Below are 7,460 nucleotides of genomic sequence, written 5' to 3' on the forward strand. Positions count from 1 at the left end.
TGGTGAGACTACTTCCTGCTGATTGGGGGCGGTGTGGAGTTCCTTGGGGCAAGTTTGATCTTGTCAGGATGGCTCCAACAAGCAAACGGCAACCAGCAGCCAGCAGCAGGAGGAGTAGTCACTGAAGCACTTCTCTCTAGCATCTTTATCTGCAGCTGGCAAAATCACACCCCTGCCAGAGCATGAAGCAAATCACAGTCTGCTGTGCACAATCTAAAGCAGCCCCATATCCCACACCTGGATTAAAACAAAACTGTATTCCTATAACGTTTACATTTTTTAAGGACCCAAAATTCTCACCACAGGTCAACCCCGACACCCACAGCCCCTGACCCTAACCACAGACGCAGCCCAAGCTTTCTCCATACATCTCGCTTCATTCCTAACCTAGGTGGGAAGGAATACAAAATATTTGTAAGCAAAGACAATGAGGAAGCCAAGTTGAGTAAAATTGGGCAACAGTTCTTGACTGTGACTTTTGGTTGCTAAAATTATTTAGTGTTCTCTTTGTTTTGGTTTGTTTTTTGAGACATGGTCTCACATTGTAGCTCTGGCTGACCTGGAACTCACTGTGTAGTCCAGGCTGGCCTCAAACCCAGAGAGCCTCCTGCCTCTGCCTCCTGAATTCTGGGATTAAAGGCGTATGCCACCACCCCTGGCTTGTATTCTGTTCTTCCACAGAGAACTGAACGTTTCATCAAACGTTTTGAAAAACATAAATATTTTGATTGAAATAAAGCAACTTAAAGTTCTTCTGTTTGATGTCCAACACACTGTCGTTGAAAATGCTCCTTTGCCTATGTAACATTAGATCTACAAATATAAATGTTCAGAATTGTATAAATTGTTGAATATTAAATATTCCTTGGCCATTCTGAAGTATTGTAAATACTATCCTAACACCAAACCAGGGATTGGAACTCAAAGACCATCAAGAAAAAGAAATTCCCAGGAATCTACGAGGGGCACCCTAGCTAAGACTCCTAGCAGTGAGGGATATGGAGCCCAAACCAGCATCTCCTATAGCAAGGCAAGACTTCCAATGGAGAGATCAGGACTCCACGCCAGCCACAAACACTTAGACCCACAATTTGTCCTGTCTACAAGATGTACAGGGGTAAAAGATGGGACAGAATTTGAGGAAAAGATCAACCAATGACTGGCTAGCTTGAGACCTACGCCATGAGAGGGAGCCAACCCCTGACACTATTAATGATGTTCTGCTATACTTGCAGACGGGTGTTTAGCATAAATGTCATCAGAGAGGCTTTACCCAGCACCTGATGGAAACTGATTCCAAGACCCAGAACCAAACATTAAGAGAAGTTTGGGGAATCCTGTGGAAGAGGGAGAAAAAAAGATTAAAGGAGCCAGAGGAGTCAAGGATACCACAAGAAAACCTACAGAATCAACTAAATAAGCCCATAGGGACTCATAGAGACTGAACTGCCACCCAGAGAGCATGCATGGCATGGACCCGGGCCTTCTACATATATGTAACAGATGTGCAGCTGGGCCTTCATGTGGGAATCCTAAAGTGGGAGCAAGGACTGTCTCTAACTATACTGCCTGCCTTTGCATCCCTTTCCCTTAACTGGGCTGCCTTGTATAGTCTCATGAGAAGAAGATGGGCCTATCTTACAGCAACTTGATATGCCAGGGCTGATTGATATCCATTGGAGGCTTCCCCTTTTCTGAGGAGAAGGGGAGGAGGGGTGAAGGCTTAGAGAAGGGAAGTGAGAGGAAGGGACTGGGAAGAGAGGAGGGAGGGGAAGCTGCTACCTGGATGTAAAGCAAATAAATAATTTTAAAAAAGACTAGAAAACATATTCAACACCGTGACACATGAGAAAGAGGATCATTGCCGTCTTTCTCTCTGAGGGGAAGTTATAACAAGCTTTTCTTTGTCTTAGCTGAGCACTGGGAGAACTCGGTTCTTCCCTGTACTCCAAAGCCATGTCTGTCTATAGTTTACAACAACCCAACCCACAAGCCTTTAGGACAGTCAGACACGGTTAACTTTTTCTGAAGACAAAGGGCACACTTGCTTGGGCAAGCACGCACTCCAAACTTGGAAACAAACAAAGATTAGGGTCCCCCCATCCACCCTGTAAGGATGGTATGGGAATTTACAAGACGGTACATAGTTTTTAAATTAATTTTCCCTTATCTTTATTGTGTGTGTGTGTGTGTGTGTGTGTGTGCGCACGTGTGTGTGTTTCATGTGCATGTATGCTGTGCACCACATGTGTGTAGTCCCTGCAGAGGCCAAAGGAGGGCACTAGATCCTGTAGGATTGGAGTTATACATGGTTGTGAGACACAATATGTGCTGGGAATCAAACTCTAGTCTTCTGGGAGAGCAGCCAGTGCTCTTAACCATGGAGTCCTCTCTCCATCCCCCCATATTTTTAATCTATACCTACTTCAAGACAATTATAAGGTAGGCCAAAATATTAACTAGTTTAATTTATTAATTTAAATCAAGACATAGAGCAAGAGAGAGAACTATTTTCCTGGAGCTTAATCTCTAAGGAATGTATACTCAGGGTCACTAGTTGTTCCACCAACAAGGATATCAAATGCTAAGTGTTAGACACGTCATGGCTATAATATATGGCTCGTTCTAAAGCAAGAAGGCCAGGGCAGGTGATTCTGTAGCCCAAGTGTAAGCAAGAATGCTGTATTCTGTCTGTCTGCATCTGTTCCGGCTGAGACTTCAGAGTTGAAGGAGACAGAGGACTGAGAAGGTGAGGGAGCAGCTGGGCACTCGAGACCTTCAGAAAACCCAAGCAGCATTGAATCGAGCCTCAAGCATCAGGGAGGAAAGAGAAGTTCAGCAAAGACCCTTTCTTGGGTCCTGTCTTCTGTTCCTTCTCCCTAACCCTTGTGCAGGATTTCCTATCTCCCACACACTGGGATATATCGAGGCAAGGCGCTGATAGAACTAGCCTGTGAAGCGAGCTGTTGGCAGTGTAACAAGTGGAAAACAGAGGAGGTGCAATGGAAAACGATATGCATATGTGAAAGTTGTTAGTCATTAGGGAAATGCAAATTGAAACTACAGCGGGAGACCACTTTATAGTCACCAGGTTGGCCGCAATCAAAAAAAAAAGTGGAAAATAACAAATGTTGGCAAGGATAGAGAGAAGTTGGAAGCCTCGTGCCATCGCTGGTGGGAATGTGAAATGCTACAGCAGCTGTAGAGTCGGCTGTGGAAATGGCTGGTGTTTCCTCTGAAGTTAAATGGAGAATTACCATACTACCCGGCAGTTCCACTTCAAAGTGCGCGGTCAAGAGATATGAAAACAACAGGTGTTCAAACACCTTTGTGTTGACCCAAAAATGATATCGCAGATACTTTTAAATATAAAACCGTGTATGTATACAATTAAAAATATATACATATCAGTGCTCACAGACTTTGTAGTGTGGATTGGAAGACAAAAAGAATGTAATAAAACAAGATGTCCGTGGGCCAGAGAGATGGCTTAATGGGTAAAAGGCATTTGCCGCCAAGCTTTACCACCACAATTCAATCCCTGGGACCCACAGGGTGGAATGAGAGAATTAAATCCCACAGTCATCCTCTGGCTTTCATATACACACACAATGTGGCGCTTGTGTGCCCACTCTCCTACACACACTCTAAATAAACTTTTTTTTTTTAATTCTTAGAGCTGGAGGTATAATGACAAAGTGCTTGCCTGGTGTGCATGGAACCCTGGGTTCCATCCCCAGCAACTGAAAGAAGAGGAGGAGGGGAAGGGGGAGGAGAGAGGGGAAGGGGGAGGAGGGAGGGAGGGAGGAAGAGAGGCAGAGAGAAGGAAGAAAATATATATGAGAGAAATCTTGAGCTGTGTAAGTGGCCATTTCCTCTTGCATTTAGACCCTCCACATGCACCAGGCACACCATTAACGCTGTCCTCTACAAATGCTGCAGTCTCCCTTGCTTGTCTACCTGTCATTCCAATCTTTTCCTTTTAATCAGAATGATTTTTCTCTTCCTGCTTTCAATGCTTCCAGGCAAGCACTTAGGAGCAAAACTGGTGACGCAGAGATGCTGTGCTCAACTTTGAGACTACACCATGTGTTCACCACAACAGCCAGGGTCGTTTTACCTTCCCACCAGCAAAGTACACTGGCAGCTGCTGTTGTCTGGGTTTCGTTCCTCCGCTACCACCTGTATGAAACAATGTAGCAGATGCAACGTGTTATCTTGTGGGTTTGATTTGCATTTCCCTAATGACTAACCTCTGTTACTTTTTAATCTACCTATCTGGGATTCAATCCACTGACTCCACTCTCCTTATACTGCAGCAAACATCTTTATAGCGTAATTACTAAGAGCAAATGAGTTTTTCATATGATCCCACACTGTCATATTTGGTTAGAGTTCCTGTGCACCACTGAAGACTTTCTGAGCCTGGCTGAGCCTTCCCAGGCAAAGGCAAGGGTATCTTGCTGAAGGGTGTTTCTGTGAAAGCTCTCTGGAGAATCTAATACAAAGTCACAACTGAAAGCCTCCAGGCTAAGATGCTGCTATTCAAACCAGCCAGATCATGAGTGTTATCCAAGGTACCTTATTAGAATAGCTTTGTTTGGCCCATCTTCCCAAAGTTTTGTAAATAAAAGTTCCAAGAAGTCAGAAATCTGTATTTTAAAACGAGTACCTGGGCGATTCCTGTGACTGAACCAGTTTGGTAAACTAAAGATGGTTAAGCAAAGCAGAAGAAAGTTTGAGCTAGATAATGTGAGGTTTGCAGGTTATGTTCTCCCTAGCTACCTCTATGAGAAGTTTCCAGTCTCTGGCTTGTGACTCACTGCAGGAATGTAGCCCTATTAGCTTCCTCCCAGCACCCTTATTCTCAGACTGCCAGTCCTTAACTCTTGGCAGTCTGCAAAGTTTAGAATTCAATGTGAAGCCCAGAAAGTGTGAACTGACCCTTCCTGGTGTTTCATGCTTGGTTTTAGTGGTTCGTTTTTGGTGAAATCAGAACAGTCCGACTCTCTGAGGGAATTTTCCAAATGCAACATCACCACCAATCCAGAAGATTGCAGAAAGGTGCTTATATCTCCCCCATTAGAGATGTGGCTCAGAAATATACAGGCATACAGGCACTAACTCAAGGCCATGTATTTAACGTGTGGCTGAGCATGATTCAAGTCATGTAATTTCAGAGCTGGGGCACATTCTACCCTGCCACACTGTTTTGGTGACAGTGAATAGTTATATGCGTGAGGGGGGAAAAGGGTGTGCAAGTGATCATCTCAGCTGGCATCTGTACTCCATCTGCACCCAGTCACGCCCTTAATGCTGGCCTCTGCAAACGCCACATTCATGTCCATGCAATGCCTGTTATAATTCACGGGATGATTTTGCCCACTGTTATTTACTCAGCTACACCCACAGAATGCTGTTAAATACCTTGCCCTCTTCTGCTTGAAGAAATCCCAGCATAGGTATCAAAGAAGGTTTGGGAACTGAGAGTTCAGTTAGAGAGAAGCCAAGGCAGGATGACACTTAGCTCTGAGAACAGATGGCCACACCTCCCCATACCACCCGCATCCCTACATCCTCTTGGAGCTGAATGAAGCCGGAAGGGGATATCACCTCGGCTCCAGGCAGCAGGAAAGAAGTGACCTCAGGGAGGGTGGCAGTAGGGAGGGGTTACAGCAAGGGGAAAAATGGGAGGGGGCGCATGCTCTCAGAAAAACAAAAGTCAGGAAAGTTTCCAGCCATGCTGGGCTAGTCTTGTGACCATGGCATGCTGGCGGGGGATTCCAAATCTATGGGACTCTGGAATTTTAGGATGCATCAAGACAACTCCCAAAGTTGGTCTTGGAGGAGCCCTTAGTGGTCAGCAGCTGCACCGGAAGGAAGGCTATGGAGTTTGAAGAACCATGGGACAGAATAGTAAATGAACTGTGAATTAAGACAAGTGACAAGGGGTTGGGGATTTAGCTCAGTGGTAGAGTTCTTGCCTAGCAAGCGCAAGGCCCCTGGGTTCGGTCCCCAGCTCCGAAAAAAAAAGAAAAAAAAAAAAAAAAAAAGACAAGTGACAAGCAAGACTGGAAAAGGCCACCCCAAGAAGCCTTCCCTACCACCCACATCAGCTGACAACTGTCTGTGACTCCAGCTGGTCTCCATGTGAATACACACTCACATGGCCCATGTGCACAGACACACACACACACACACACACACACACACACATGCAGAGAAACGGCACACACACTCACATGATTTTTAATAAAAATAACACTTTAATTTTAAAAAGACTTTTTAACTTAATTTTTTGTTGTTGGCAATATGTGGTCAGGTACATGTAGAGGGTAGAGGTCAGAGGCCACCTCTGTAAAATCAGCTCTTCCCTTCCACCATTACATGGTTCTAAGGGTTAAACTACATCGACAGGCTTGTGGGGCAAGTGCCTTTTCTCACCGAACCGTTTCACTGGCCCAAGAGTGGACACATCTGTGAAGCCAGATGAAGAGGGTGTGAGCTCCTTGGGCACATGGAGGTTTGTGTCTTACAAAGAGCCATAAAAAAAAGGCTCAGAGATTCGCAGTATCTTCCTGTCACTCATGGCTGAGTCTTGCCTGGAGTGTCTGGCTGGCTTGCTACCTGCTGCTAATTCCTGTCTTTTCATCTGTGACCTTTGCTCCCCCCATCTGTGTTTCTCAATTCACAGACCACAGCTATTTCTGCTCTCTCAGTACTGAAGGGATGAGATGTCTTCCTCTTCCCAAGGTGACAGCTGACTGGACTGGAAGGAAATGTGCTTCCCCCACGCTCTCTTGCTGATTAACTCTAGGAATCAGCATAACATGGGCCACACACTCTAGACCAGTCTCCTCTCTGTCAAATCACACACTGTGCTCATTTGGTGACATTATGGGGGCCAATGAAGATGAATTAACAAATGGTACTGTGTATGATGTGTGAGTGAGAGAAGCTAGGTACAATATAGAAAGTCCAAACGTCGCGAACAGACAAAATTAACACTATTGAGGCCATTCTCTGATAAGACTCTCTCCCATCAGTCATCCACTGTGCTTACTGGGTACTTACTGTGTGCCACCGGGTGTCAGAGGCACAGAAGTGATCCAAAACATGAAGGTCCTAATCCTGACACTTCAGGGTATCCCAGAATAAGGTCTTCTGCGCTTAAGGACTTAAAGAAATATTTGTAATACCCAAAGCTAATGAAGGACTCATATCCAAAATATATGAACTCCTAAAAAGAGGTCAAAAAGCCCAGTGGAAAGTTGATAATACTTAAAAACTATCCAGGGGTTGGGGATTTAGCTCAGTGGTAGAGTGCTTGCCTAGCAAGTGCAAGGCCCTGGGTTCAGTCCTCAGCTCCAAAAAGAAAAAAAAAAAAAAAAATATATATATATATATATATATATATATATATATATATATATATCTCCATCCAAAGAGCAAAGAAATGT

The sequence above is a fragment of the Rattus norvegicus genome, chromosome 13 (genome assembly GCF_021556685.1).
Source record: "Rattus norvegicus strain SHRSP/BbbUtx chromosome 13, alternate assembly SHRSP_T2T, whole genome shotgun sequence".
Lineage (NCBI taxonomy): Eukaryota > Metazoa > Chordata > Mammalia > Rodentia > Muridae > Rattus > Rattus norvegicus.